Source organism: Sciurus carolinensis, chromosome 12, assembly GCF_902686445.1.
Source record: "Sciurus carolinensis chromosome 12, mSciCar1.2, whole genome shotgun sequence".
NCBI lineage: Eukaryota > Metazoa > Chordata > Mammalia > Rodentia > Sciuridae > Sciurus > Sciurus carolinensis.
The window spans coordinates 87605037-87620996 of NC_062224.1; the positions used below are offsets into that span (position 1 = coordinate 87605037).

The 15960-nt window shown below is 35.4% G+C and overlaps 2 pseudogenes; one reads left to right on the top strand and one right to left on the bottom strand.

The window, feature by feature from the left end:
- Nucleotides 1–269: 269 nt before the first annotated feature.
- Nucleotides 270–384, bottom strand: LOC124962497 (uncharacterized; annotated as a pseudogene).
- An 11994-nt stretch (nt 385–12378) lies between these two features.
- LOC124962425 (DNA-directed RNA polymerases I, II, and III subunit RPABC4-like) lies at nt 12379–12555 on the top strand (annotated as a pseudogene).
- The last annotated feature ends 3405 nt before the right edge of the window (nt 12556–15960 follow it).

Genomic DNA, 15960 nt, shown 5'->3' on the forward strand with positions numbered 1-15960 from the left:
AGTAGGATTTCATATGGTGAAATGAATGTGCTGTCATAGGACGCACAAGTGGTTGAGTCAACATCTCTTTTCTCCTTTCTCTATTGAAAAAGAAGATTCCACTGGGATGAATGATGTTCATTTCTTTTTTTTTTTCTAATTCTTTTAAAAAAGCCATCTTCTATTATGATATGAAAATTGGAATATTGAATCAAGATAGCTGAGATTTTTATTATGACCTGTGCTTTTTAAGTTATTGGTATGGCCTCACTTTAAGCTGTCTTAGGTGTTATATACCTTCTTATATGTATCAAAACTCATACTAAATGAGTTCTGGGTTGCAAAAGCGGATTTATGTTTTGCACCTGTCTATAAGTTCATAAATTAAACAAAAACACAAGTGTTAATGATACTCATTTCTTATGCTAGGTGTGGCTATGCCACTAAGTTCTGATCAGTGGAGTATTAGTGGAAGTAGAGTGTGCAACTCTCAAGTCATTCCTTTAAAGGGCCTGGAGCCTGCCTTTCCCTTCCCTTTGATTTCTTCATAGTATTTAGACTATAGAGTTTGGCATGAGAGCTGCTGGAGCCATTTTAGTCCCCCAAATGTGTACTGTATTTTGATGATGGATGGAAAAATAAAATTGAGATAAATAAGACATAGGAAGTAAGTAAATGAAAAAAAAAACTTTTAAGAAGATGCAAAAAGAGCCCCAAATAGGGCAGAAATCACAATATGGTGTGTGGGAGCAGGATGTTAAAAGAGTCAAAGGAGACTGGGAACTTTGGATTGAGTGGTAATTATCTCTGTCAATATTTTGTCTACTTGGGACACTTCTAAAAGCAAACAAAATTGAAAATAAAAGTGAAAAAAATATAGTAGGTATGTAGAACATGAGAGAAAGATAGAGTAGCAATCTTAATATCTTAAGAAATGAAATTCAAGACAAAGCTAGCATGAGGGCGGAGACATGAGAGACAGTTAAATAGTTCCTGGGGCAAGATGATAGACCATGATGAATATGTACCTACCTACATACACCTGTATACACAGCATCCAAACATATAAAGTGATAGCTGACAACGCTGCTCAGGTAAGTAACTGGAAATTTTAACTACTCTAAGAAAGAAAGTAGGTCAATATATAGAAGATAATATAAATTTTCACCAGCTATTAGATAAAGACAGTTTCTATACTCAACAAACCAAGAGCACCAGCATTTATGAAACATTACAAACTTGATCATGTAATATGGAAAAAATAAGCCTCTGTGTGTCTACTTTTAGGTATGTCCTTTGAACTGTATCTAATTAGATTTTATAGATATTTTTCCAATACAATATGATATTCTTTTGAATTACACTGAGTTTATTCCATTTTTGTATATGATCTTCCTGATTTTTAGACAGCTTAAACTTGTTATCACCATTATTACTCTACACAAAGTATTGCTTACTTAGTTTTGCACACACATTTTCTCATTTATTTGCTAACTTTTATTCCTACATGATACTAAATAACTTTCTTCCTAAAGTACAGCATTTAGAATTTCTTAATAGAGAATTATGCATGGGAAGCTATTTTAGTCTGAAAATGTCTTTACTTTGCTCTTGAATTCATATTTAGCAAGGTGTAGAAATCTAGACTGTAAGTTATTTTTGTCTCAGCACTTTGAAGGCAGACCTTTTTAATGACTTCCTTTGTTGCTGGTGGGAGTCTAATATCAGGTTAATTTTTCTTTCTGTGCAGATAATCCATCTTTCCCTCTGTTATTTTAAGATTATTTTTCTTTGTCTTTGGTTCCTTTTATTTCACTTTTATGTTTCTGTTGTAGTTTTTTCTCCCCATTTTCTCCTTCTCTGTTCTTATTAATCTTCCTCACCATTAGCATTTCCATTGTTTATTAATTCTAAAAATTGAACTAATCAGTTTTCAACAACCATCTCTTTCATATTCTCTTAATTTATTCTAACTGAAACTGCTCTGAGACACAGGGTAGAATTTCTTCTCCTACCATCCACGTCTTCTGTCTCATTCTTAGTTTTTCTTCCTCTAAATTATCTCTCTCTGTGGTCTGGATACTTTGTCCAACTTTGTCTACTAAATCACAAATTTTCTTTTCCTTTGTATCTAATTAGATGTTCCATTCATGTAATTTTCTATTTCATCAACTCTATTTTTCTTTCCTGGTACAGTGATAATTTCTAAGAAGAATTCCTCCCCTCTCCTCAAAATCCCAGGCAGAAACAAGTTTCCTTGTCTTCTGGTGCTGATGGTAAACTTTGTTCTAGTCCTGATTCACTGAAGATGTAGACCTTTGAAGAGACTCCTTTATTTGGGGGAGTTCAAATTCTACCTCTCATTTCCACTGGTCCTGAGATAGCATATCTATTCCTACAGGGTTAGTATCTGTTGTTCCTCTTTCCCCGGATCATCTCAGGCAGGCAGAGAGGATGATGGAAAGGCAGTTTACCCTTTATTTCAAGTTCCTTCTTCAATTCAAGTATCTAGGTATTTTCTTTTTAGGATATCTCAAAAGTGCATTAAAATTGTTAATTATTTTCATAATTTAGGAATATTTGTGGTAGGAGAATTTCAAAATCTGTTATTCTGCCATCTTGCTAGAACCCAGAAGACTTTTCTTCTTGATAGCTCCCGTGCTAGAGAAACTCGTCATTAGGTTTTTCTTCGTTAAAGAGTACAATAGCCAGGTAAAGCAGAATAGTTAAAGAATACTTCAATTCCAGTACTTTTACTATTTGTTCCAACAACATCATGCTTACCATTCATGCCCAGTTCCACAGTCAGGAGTACACATCAGTGTAACAACTTTGAACATTCCAAAGTTTTGCTTTTCCTTAGATTCTATGTTATCCAAAGAAGAATTTGACCATTTTGTCCTTGAACGAGTCAAGCAAAAGCTGCTAAGCCCCATATTTGCTAGATTTATTATATTTAGAATAATATTTTAACCCACATGATGTTAAAAATTCCTAGATTATTGCTTTCAAAATTATTCTTCAAAAGTTTTAAAACTTGTTTTCATTTATTCAATTATATCTATTTTTTTTCTTCCACTTACTAATATTCCTAAGTGTTCCAAGCCCTGGTGCATTTTATTTTTCCCTATTAATCTTTTTTGTAGCATCATCAAAGTTAGTGCCATTTCATAATATAATCTGTAAATGCTTACTCCTCTTTCCAAATAATTAATTAAGATGCTGCATAAAACCAGACTTACCCCTGGCTTCTTTGCTATGCCATTAAATATCTTATCTCAGTTCAGGGTGTTGACATTTTTCATTACTTGCTATTTCAATCTTAGTGACAGGTTACTTAACTAAATCAATTTTAAAACATTTTCTTGGAGGGCTTTATAATGTAATGTTTCAAATGTCCTACTAAAACTCAGAATATTACCTCTACCAAGTTCATTATTTAATGATATTACTTTTACCTAACTTAAAGTCTATGCATATAGGTTTAGTGTATATTTTAAAAATTTCCCTGTCCTTTCTAGTTTCATATTTTGTCTCATTTTTTTCAATGCTTTACCAAATTTTTCATAATGAACTAATTCCTTTTGAAGGATTTGAAAAGTAGTAACAATAGAATATTTATATCTATGAAGGTTAATGAAACTACTACAAAAACAATAAGGGAGATATTTAGTAAATCTTTATGGCTGATATAAAAGTAAAGTACATAAATAAATTGCCCATCTAAAATTTATCTATGACCAGTTAGACATGGCATAAGCATATGCATAGGGGATCAATCAGATAGCAAAACACTGAATGCTAAGAATCCTACCATGTTGCATGAGTCATTAATTCCTCCTGTGCGTGCTTGTGTTGCTACATCAAAATGCTATAAACTAGGTAACTTAAAAGACAAAAGAAATTTATTTCTTGCAATCCTGTAGACTGGCAAGTCCAAATCAAGGAGCCAGTGGATATGATATCTGTTTCTTAGATGGCATATTCTTGCTGCATCCTCACATGGTGGAAGGGACAAGGTATCCCTTTGGGGACCTTTTTAAGGGCAAAAGTGATGCAGACAGACCTAGTTTTATGGCTATAATAGCCCAGGAAAGAGGCGATTGTGGTTTGTTATAGAACCATGTCCATGGTGGCAGACGTATTGAGCAACCCACTGGCCTTTGAGGCAGCAGACCACTTCAACTCTGATGTAATGGGCTTGTCAGTTGGCCCACTATGCTTTGAGGTGAGTAGAAGTAAGATGGAATTGAAGGGTAGACCTAGAGTCTTAAGAAAAAGGAAAGAGCAAACTTGTATCTCTGGCTTATGTAGTTATTCTTTCCTTTAACAAATATTTGCTGAATGCTTATTTATAAATGATGAGTACTAGTTCAGATACTGAGGTTGCAAATGAATAATGAATAAACTTGATCACTTTTTTTCCTTGAAATTTGTAGTCTAGTGGAAGAATGGGCAAGTAAACAGTGAATGATAGCATAGCATGATGATGGGTTTTTAGGTATCATAAAGGCAACAAATTAATGCAGAGGCAAGAAGACTTGGTAGAAGTGAAATTAACTGATGTATCAACACTATTTAGAAGTAAAGAGAAAACAAAGGAGCAGGGAATGGCTTATGCTAAATAATAGAATGACTTTGGTGAAAAGAAAGAGAGATAGAAGCAATAGGGATCGTCTCAGGTTTCCTTGAGTCCCCTTGGATGCCTTAGATGCCAAAGTCAGTGGATCACAGGAACAGCCTCAAGGCATTTCTGACTTGGACAACTGACTTCCCCAGAAGTGAGCTGTGCACTAAGTGTTCCAAGTCTTCCCTTCTGTAAAGTGATCCTGCAATATGTATAATCAGAAAAATGAGAGATTATACTCCATTTATGGATGATCTATCAAAATTTATAAATGCATTCTACACTCATATACAACTAATTAGAACAAATAAAAATTAATTAAAAAAACAAAAAATTTAAAGGGAAGATATCAGAGAGATTTATATCTGAAGTCTGAGCATGAGCAATTTTTCCATTTTGATACGGAAAGTGAATGATGCTGAAAAGAAACAAAGAAGTGAAAAGGAGAAACTCCGGATCCTTTAGTAGACCAAGAGTCCTTTCAGCGTGATCTTGATCACTAATGCTCCTGTGCTCTGAAGTGACATCCAGGTTCTAGTGACAAGTCTTTCTTTCCTTGCCCAGTGATCAAGATCCCTCTGTCTCTGGGTCTATTATTTTAGTAGTTATGGCAAGCACATTTAACACATGGTCTGTCCTCTTAACATTTTTTTTTTAATGAGAACTACAGAATTGTTAACTAGAGTTGCAAAGTTGTATAGCAGATCTCTAGAGTTTATTTATTTTGCTGAATTAAATCTTGATACTCATTTAATAGCAACTTAGAGGGTGAATTCTTTTGCTCCTCCCCTTGTTTCTCTACTTGGTTAACCTGTCCCGGGTCCCAAGACCTCCCAAACTCAGGACCAGTTCTGTTCATGCTAATTGCCTCCAAAGTGGTCATCTCCCCTTGAAATCAGCCTCCTTAGGCTGCCAAGCCTCTCTAAGGCTGATTCCATGCTTATCTTACCATATGCATTGCACATCATACGTTCTTTGTTTCAAGTTTCTTATGATTTGAACTTTAATGTTCTCTGAAAGGCTCATGTGTTAGGCAATGCAGGAATGTTCAAGGTGAAATGATCAGATTTTGAGAATGGTACTCTCATCAGTGGATTCATCAATTTAATGAATTAATTATTTAAAGGTAGTAATGGTAGGTAGAGGGGGCATGATTGGAGGAAGAAAGTGACTGGGGGTGTGACCTGGATTCCATCTGTCCCTAGTCCCCCCTCCCTGCCCCCACCACGTGCTGAGCAGCTTTCCTCTGCCATGTCCTTCTGAAGCCAGAATTAAGGACAGGTAGTTAGTGTAGAAATAGAAAATCGGGTCAATTCGAGGAAATGAAGCCATGAAGCCATCTGCCTTTGGAAGTTGGAGACTGCCCCTGGAAGAATGGAATATCAAGGATCTCTGGAGCCCATTGATTACCAAATTTACCTGCCTTTATCAAGGACTGCAAGCAAGGAGATGCTAATTAATGCTCCCTGGCCCTTACCCACCTAAATCACCTTGGCCCTCCCCCTGCCCTTGGCTTCTCACTTATGCAAAACCGGGTCTAGTCACGTAGGCAGGAAGGAGTGAGAGATAAGGGGGGAGAGAACTGAAGAACAAAAGAGACTTTAACCTATAAAAGATGTAGGGTGTGCTCACTTCTTGGGACTTTAGAACATCAGCCATGGCCCCCTTCTCCCTGCCGGGAGAAGTCTATATTATTCCCTTTAAATAAACCTGCTTAATATGCTTGCCTTGGCGTGCTTCTCTAGTGCTTAATCTTCAACATTAGAAGAAGCAGAACTCGTCACCGGTAAACGGCGTTATCACTTCTGCCTTGATGTTCTGCGTCATCTTAGGCCCAGAGCAATGAAGTTAACCAACCTTGAACTGAGACTTCTGAAACCATGAGTCAAAATAAAATTTTCTCCTCTAAGTTGTTCTTGTCAGTTGTTTTTGTCACAGTGGTGAAGAGCTGACTAATACAATCTTTTTTAAGAAACTCCTCTATCCCTCTTCCCCATTGTTGGCCAATTACCCCCGAGCCTGTCTGTATCGCTCTCGTTTTCTTGACGCTGGTCACCATTCTTCACATTTGGGTTAGCTGATTTCCTCTCCTATCTACATCTGCCCATGCCCAGGATCCCATTCTAGTCAGTGGATATACCTACCGAGTCTCTAGGTCCTGGCCCCATTCCGTCCGGTCCATACTGCTACCCAATTGATATAACAACCATATAAATTTAATATTTGACTTTAGGAAAAACTTATCATTCATTCCTACAGGTAAAATTAAAACTGAGGAATGAGGGGGAGAAACTGTTATGCAGAGCTGGAGTGAAAACTCTATATCCAATAAGAATTCTTAGGTTTTGCTGAGGAGTATTTTGCCAAGTAGTCTCAAATGTTATTATTTTTCCTGTCGCTATTACCTCTGTTTTGTTGTTGTACCCTCAATTGTTACTCCATTAAATATTAATAATATTTTCTTGCCTTTAGACAGAATAGGAATTTACTTGGGTAAATTAATAAATAGTGAATTCATAAAATAAGACATAATTTTCCTTTGTTTTATTTTTTACACAGCTATTTTATTTTTATTTATTAGGTTTGTTTTTTCAATGACTCAAGCCACAGATGGTTCAGACTATTTAGAAATCTAATTTTAAAAATTCACATTATTTTTATTTAAAAAGATCTTATGGGTATGACATTAGGGTAGAATTCAAAGCACAAGATCACTTTTCTAGTCTGTTTCTTTTTTAAGTCTGCACTTTACAGTGTATTTTTGTCTTTCTTTTCCACAAACTAGAGGAAATACTGTCCAGTTTAGACATTGAAGATAATTTGGTAATATCTAAATATTATATAGTTTGCCACATAATGTTAGTTTTAACACTTTACTTATTTTTTTATTTTCTATTTTTTATTTTTTTTGTGGTACTGGAGAATTGAACCCAATATTTATTTTTTATATAAAAAGAATGGGAAGATTTTGAATTTTTCTATTTTTCATTTTGTCTGTCAAAAATCGCCAATTCTAGTGCCCACAAATAACTTCCTCTTTTTTCTTTTCTTTTCTTTTTTTCCAAAAAAAACACCATTTGATTTGCTGAGTTCAGTGTGTGATGAAATTGTGTTCAGAGTATGAACGTGTTTTCAATTTGAAAATGACCTGGAAAATGACATAAGTGAGATTTCCAGTGACCGAAAATATTTTGCCAACGTTAGTTAGAACTAAATTTTACAAAGTGTTCTGAGGTTGCCAAGAAACACAATAGAAGAACAATTAATAAAATTGCAAATCCAAGATAATTTGTTAATTTTAGTGTCAATAAATTTCTCAACTTCCTTAATATGATAAAAATTTAAAGAAACTGAAATAGTCTTACATGTAATATAAAAAAATATTTTTTATAAAGTATATGGAAAAATAGTTTATGGGACAATGTATGCCTAATGAGTTACCTGTTTTGTGGTATTCTTGTGGAATTTTATAAATGTAAAGTTTATGCCATACCAAAATCACAGAGAAATTCTATTTTCCTATTGTATATTGTTCTAATCCAGATCTCAATAATGACAGCCATATCCAATCATATTGATAATGTTCTTGTATATTTGATAAATACATATATCGGGTCCTTTGGCAAAACTATAATATGAAGAATAAATTGGCTGTTTCAGGATAAGCCCGTCGGGTCTGCTGTTTCATTCTGGGACGTGTCCTGGTGAGTCAGAATGGAAGTCGTCTGAGAAAGTGGGTTTTTCACCGTCCAGGGTCAGAGACTCAGAAACTATATTCATTCATTCATTTACCTGGAGGACATCAGTCTCAAGGGATTGATTCACTCTATTCCAACAACAACAACAAAAAAACGATGTCTAGAAATGCTAATGTACTTATATTCTCTCTCTCTCTCTCTCTTTTTATTTCTTATATGAAATTACACAGTAATTTTGAAACTAAATTAAGGGAAACTTTCAGCGGTGAGATTTGCTAAATGTTGCAATGTACAATCGAGGAAGTCCCTGTGAGTGTGCTTCTTGGGTATCTTTTAAATAGGAGTATGGATAATTATCTAGGGTGATTTTGGATTGGCTCATTACAAACAGGAAGCTGAATGGGGTGGCCTTGCTGGGGAAGTGCTGTGGACATTGCTGTTGGTGACATCTGCCGAGGCCCATCACCATATTATTGTCACACCTCCAGTCATCACCATATTAGAGCTCAGGGTGCTTTTCTTCTTGCTTTTAGATAGAATAGGAGCTCGTTTGGGGGACTATTTGAAAGTAAATGTTAGAAAGCAAAATCATTGATTTTTATGTAGCTATTTATTTTTACTTAAAAGTTTGTTCTTTCAGTAGCTCAAGTCACAGACATACACTAGGGGGAAAAACTTGTAGATTTTGTGAATCAACAAAGATTCAGTATCATGTTTTTACCTTTATTCAGAACTCTGTCCTCAAATCTGAACAGTGGGTCAACCACCATCAATGAAATTTTATTAAATTGAAATTAATTCATGTCTTTAGCAAGTCATAGTGAAACAAGCTTCAATTTTTATTATACTCGCCGCTTTCCATTTGAGATGTGAAATTCACAATCTTTATTAATGGAATTTTTAATGCATTAAAGAGTCACATAAATTTATATCTTGGCATTTTTATCCCCTTGGCATTTTTATTGATAAAAGAATCCTCTTTTATCAATGACTTGATTTATAGGAGATGACAGGTTCTCCAGAAGCCATTACAAATATTTGTTCTTCTTACATGAGTTAGAATTATCAATTTAATTATCTAGGTGATTGAATATATTGTAATATGCGTTTCAAAGGTCACAATGGGTGAAATAAGTTTTGGGTGGAATGATAAATTTACTGTGCTATCATATTGACAAGGATAACATAGAGGTTTTTTTTTTTTTTTAAATAAACATTTTGTTTTGGAATTGTTTTAGGTGTACAAAAAGTTGTAAAGATAGTACAGAGAGTTTCTGCATGCCGTTTACTCAGTGTTTTATATTAATATCTCATCTTACTTTGGTATATTTGCAAAAACCAAAAAGCCAACATTTGCGTATTTCCTACTAACTAAACAGCGGACTTTATTCAAATAGCTCCAGTTTTTCCACTAATGTCCTTTTTTCTATTCCATGGTTTGGTCTAGTACATTACATTGCATTTAGGTAAAGTTTTAATTGAAATAAAATTTTAGAATAAGTAACAAATGTCTGTCTTCCACAAGGAATGCATCATGTGTGTTTAACACCAAACCAGTCATCTCAAACCCAAGTTCAAGTGGGAAGAGAATGCTGCTTCTGTGATTGAGTGCCTTGGAAGTAACCATTTCGGCTACTGTCTGCTAGATAATTTTAAACCTTCCTCTGGTTTTTCTCATTTCATTCAGTTAAGTGAGAGTGAAGAAGAAACTGCACACTTGACTAACCCTCTACCTTAAATCCTATCCCACATCTCCTATCTCTGATAACCCAGTAAATGTTCCAACATTTTAAATTCTTTTTCAATCACCCATCCTCAGTAATCCGTAGTTTTCTAGAAGCTTCTTGATGAAGTATTAGCAAGCTGCTCTAAAGAGCATCAAATCATCTTCTATGAACAAAGTACAAGATACACATTGATAGGTCTTTTGCATTGGATACTGTGATTGGAGAAGGTAGCTTGGTGATTGTTTCTGGAAGCGTATTTTAGAAAAGCCCATTCTGGAAATTTTCTGAATCACTTTCTGTCATTGCCACCACATTTTGCACTGATCTAGAAGTGATTTCTTCCCCTAAAATATTTTTGAGAAAGACTATAACCCCTGGAATCCTGGAAAAGCACCATTTGACAGCAGCTGAGAGGCTGCCTTGTAGGGGACTTAGAAAAGGACTTACCCTCAGCAAAGTTTTCAACAGAGGTGACAATGGAAGAAGACAACTTGGCAAAAATAATTACTTTGTGGTCTATTAGATGGCACCCTCAGAAACTGTTATTTCACTTTTGAGTTTTTGATTTTCTGAAAAAAATAAACATGCAGATTTAAATTTAAAGACTTAAAAGCACAGCTTTCTAACAGAAAAATAAAACTACATTTTAAAAGTTGAAATGAATATTTTATTTGAATAAGCAGTTTTGTCTTATGAGAATTAAAATTACATTCACTTGGAGCATATCAGAAATCTTATATAACTTCTATGTAGTAGTTTCTCTGCATCTGCAGGTTCTGCACCCGTGAATTCAACCAACTTTGGATTGAAAAATATTCCAAAACAAAATACATGAACTGTTTCTGTTCTGGACACATTCAGATATTTTTGTTCTGGCCATTATTTGCTAAACAATGCAGTGTAATGATGACTTACATATCATTTATGTTATGTAAGATATGATCAGTAATCTAGAGATGATTTAGAGTATATGGGAGGATGTGAGTATGTTACCTGCAAATACCAAACCATTTTCATAAGGGAGCCATTCTCCTTTGGACACAAAGGGGTGACTGTAATACTTATGCATTATTTAACATCTTTCTTCCATAGATCTTTTATTTTCCAATTGACAGAAGTTGTATATATTTATTGTCTACAACATGTTATTTTGAAATGTGTAAACATGAAGGAATGGCTAAATTCAGCTAATTGACATATGTGTTACCCATATACTTGTTTTTTTTTTTATCTTTTTATTTTTCATGATGAAAGCACTTAAAATCCTCTGTAGACCTTCAATACAGTGGTTTTGGAATAACATTTCTTTCATTATGAGAATATGAATTGAAATAAAGCTGGGAGATTTTAGAAGAATAAACTCTGATTAGATTTTATTTCTATAACAGCTTCAATCTTGGAATCTAGGAATTTTGGATAGAAATATGCAGATGTAGCCTTGTCTTATTGAATTCATGTTAAGCTACATGAAAGTTATTTGAATACTGGTTTGTTCTCCATCTCTTTTCTGTCCATACTTGCAACTTATTTTGATAGCTGCCAGTTTGGATCTTGGGTCAGTCCATATTCAAAGACTGCCTTTGTGTTTGTCCTAAAGTTTAGAGAGCCCTAGCTCAGAGTTATTGGCATTGTATTTGGTTCTGATTTCCTAGCATTTGGGCCCTTTATTATCAATTATCCTGACTCAGACTTTGACACTTGGTTGCCCAGGTTCATTACCTGAGTAACAACTGTTTTTTCTTTTCCAGCACCTATACTGATGAACAATTTACCAGATTCTAACTTGAGAGACCAGTTTACTCTTTGACACTACACTGGCCTAAGCTATGCCCTTTGCCACTCTGAACCTATGGTACTGCCCTGTCCCTTTGGACTGTCAACTGCAGATTATAGCTGAAAAAACTTATATACAATATATATAATATACACATATTTCTGAAAAAAATTAGTTGAATTCCCGATCTAGCCTTTCTTAGTTCTCTTACATCTGCTTTGTTCCACTATTGTGGCCCCTTTCTGAATGAAAAATTGGGCAGAAACTGTGGGAAATATAGAATAAGGCTGAATTCCTGCATTTTTGTAGTTAGTGTGAATATCAGACACACACACAGAGATTATTTCTTGAGTTTGTAGTGTGGGCTCAAGGAGTTTTCCTGGGTAAACGATAGGAGAGTTCTGTTTTGAAAGATGAGTAAAAATTAATCAGGTCATAGAATCATCAGCTGCTGTGTAACAGCAAAATCACAGAGGTGATATGCCTGCATGGGAAGTTGGCTGTGACACTTTTATGATTGGGGTTCTGTTTGGAAACGTGGGTAAAATTCTCTGTACTATATAGGTATGAGGAATGGACACCCAGAAGGACATTCAAGACCCAAAGAGGCAGCCAATGATATATATCTGTGGAGAATGTCACACAGAAAATGAAATAAAATCTAGGAATCCAATCAGATGCAAATAATGTGGATACAGAATAATGTACAAGAAAAGAACGAAAAGATTGGTGGCTTTTGATGCTCAATGAAACATGGGAATTCAGAGGAATGTCTTCCTTTATACTTGGATTTGATCCTTTAATGTTTCTCATTATTATATAGCTTTTCATTTAGCACACTTATGAATACAACTATATACACATGACTTCATTTTTATTTCATTTTCCAAACCACATTGTGTGTAGATATCAATAATTTGTATAAAAATTTTTGTTTAAGTGATTTAATTTAATTTTATTTTATTATGTGATCTGACACAAAATGAAAGTTAAATTGCTTCCCCAGATCACACTTTTAATCAGAGGCTTGTTAGAAATGCTGGTTTCTAGAGTTCTCTAAAATTCAAATTAAGTAAGTTCCTTGGAAACCACAATTCTCTGTTGTGAACTCTTGGTAAACTCTAGCATTATTTGGTACAGATTAAACTAGTCTACTTGCTGTCAGTGTAAAGACGTAAAGAATTAAAAAATAGTAGGTAAAATCAGAAATGAATAGATACATAAAGGAATGGTTGAGAACATGTCTTCATATACACAGGGACATATGCATGCACACCCTTCTGAAACAAGTTCTGTATAGAAAATTAGTTGAGGTGGAATATTTACTTTGAGTAGAAGACTGAAAGATTAGGAGGAGCATTACTGGAATAGGGGAAACAGCCTGTGTAAATCTCTAGGGCAGAATGTGAACTTGTCTTGCTCTCACTTCAAAATGAAGCCCGTGTGACTTAAACTTCAACAGTGAGACAGTGGGAAAAGATGAGGTTGCATGTTTGTCTGTGGACATCACCAGAAAGTGTTGTTAAAGTCTGTCTTCCTACTACCATCATGTCTAAATCAGAGTCCCCTAAAGAGCCTGCAGAAGCTATTCATCAGAGGGCTGAACTAAGACTGATGAGAGTCTGTGAAGCCATTTTGAGTAATGGGGAACACTCATGGACTGTGTGGTAATGAGAGACCCAAACACCAAGTGCTCCAGGGGCTTTCGATTTGTCACCTAGGCCACTGTGGAGGAAGTGGATGCAGCCATGAATGCAAGACCATACAAGGTGGGTGAAAGAGTTCTGTCCCAAGAGAAGATTCTCAAAGACCAGGGGCCCACTTAACTGTGAAAAAGGTCTTTGTTGGTGGCATTATAGGGGACACTGAAGAACGTCACCTATGAGATTATTATGAACAGCTTGGGAAAACTGAAGTTATTGAAATCATGACTGACCTAGACAGTGGAAAGAAGAGGGGCTATGCTTTTGTAAATTTTGACGATCATGACTCTGTGGATAAGATTGTCATTCAGAAACACCATACTGTGAATGGCCACAACTGTGAAGTGAGGAAAGCTCTGCCAAAGCAAGAGATGGCTAGTGCTTTGTCTAGCCACGGAGGTTGAAGAGGTTCTGGAAACTTTGGTGGTGGTTGTGGAGGTGGTTTTTGTGGAAATGGCAATTTTGGTTGTGGAGAAAACTTGAGTAGTCATGGTGGCTTTGGTGGCAACTGTGGTGGTCGTGGATATGGTGGCAGCAGGGATAGCTACAATGAATTTGGTAATGATGGATTTTGGAGGTGGTGGAAGATATAATGATTTTGGCAATTATAACAGTCAGTCATCAAATTTTGGACCCATTAAGGGTGGAATCTGAAGGCAGAAGCTGTGAACCTTATGGTGTTAGAGGCCAATACTTTGCCAAAATACAAAACCAAGGTGGCTCTGGTGGTTCCAGCAGCAGCAGTAGCTATGACAGTGGCAGAAGGTTTTACTACTGCCTGGAAACAAAGCTTAGCAGGACAGGAGAGTCAGAGAGGTGATAGGGAAACTACAGCTACAGATTTGTGAACTTAGCCAAGGACAGTGGTGACAGGGCCTAGCTGCTTCAAAGAAGACATGATTTAGACAGTACTCATGTATATGGGCAAAAAACCTTGAGGACTGTATTTGTGACTAATTGCATAACAGGTTATTTTAGTTTCTGTTCTGTGAAAAGTGTAAAGCATTCCAACAAAGGTTTTAATGTAGAGTTTATTTTTATTTTTTTGCACCCATGCTGTTAATTGCTAATTGTTAGTCTAATCATGATGCTGAATAAATGTGTCTTTAGAAAAAGCACAGAGGTGTGGACCAATATGGTATGCAGGAGTATGAAAAATGCTATTGTCACAAGAGTCTACCTAAAAATTTTGTTTTCTACATCCTATGCCATAGTGGGACACAGTAGTTGCAGAGAAATCAACCAATCTGGCAAGGCTGTAATGAGGTTAATTCAACATCAGATCAAAAGATTCAGCTAATAGAAAGTACTGATCTCTATCTTGAGTCATGGTTTAATTAATTTGCTATGTTTCCAGTAAAAACTGTGACAAAACAAGAATCATCTTAGAGACTTTTTTGGTTTCTCATTATGGTACCAACTTACAAATTTAATTAAGTGTCAAATGATATTCACAGAGGTCTGCTATGAACACAGGTCTTATCACAACCAGTAGAATACATTTTCAGAAGGAAGTAGTTGGTCTTTGTAATTATTGCTCTATAACCCTGTCTATAGCAGGTTAGGATAATCAGCATTTTAGAATGTATTAGATTCTATTCATTGTTGTACATTTTTTGTTGCATTAGACACAATGAGAGCAGTAAATAAGACATCATCACTGTCCTCAACACTATCAGAAGAAGTAGTAGAAATTTGTATAAGACTATTCAGCTTCATAGTAAACTGTGTAGTTCAAGTAGGAAATGGAAAATCTTGCTGGAGTTAAGTTCTATGCATTATTTCTGTGTTACTTGTCATTTTGGTGGGTTTCAGTCAACTCATCTGTAAAATGTGAGGATTCAATTGATATTTAAGGTCATTTCTAAATTTAAAGTGCAACAATTTAGAAAGTCTGTACATAAATTTTGAACATGGATTTGGAAATGCCAGTGTGTGTAGGGAGCCCTGTATCTCTGCAAGATCCATCGGATACATGATATGGTGCCTCTTCTTTATAATGTCTGTAATAGGAATATAATTTTATACTATACAGATAAGATTGCTGATATAAAGGAGGAATGAGGAAAATCATTTACGAGTCACATTGTACAGATGAAGTGTTATTTGTACTCAGATATAGGTGATTGCATTAAACATATTTCCTAGTTCATAGCAAATTGTTGTGATTCTGTGTAAGGGTCTTCTTTCTCTTATTTTCTTTCTTTCTTCTGTGTGGAGTCTTATATCCCCATTGGTGCAAAATACAAAACCCTCAAATGATTGGTAGTTCTAGGAGACTAAATGATTGGTGGTTTGAGTGGTGTGACATGTTGATTGATGTGCTGATTGGATTAGGTACTCAATAAAAGAAGCAGCAGCTTCTGCAATAAATGAGGCAGCAGCTACTAGCTCGCTTACTCTTACCTGGCTCCCAGTGTCTGTGTGGTCATTGACACTGCGCCCTTCACCC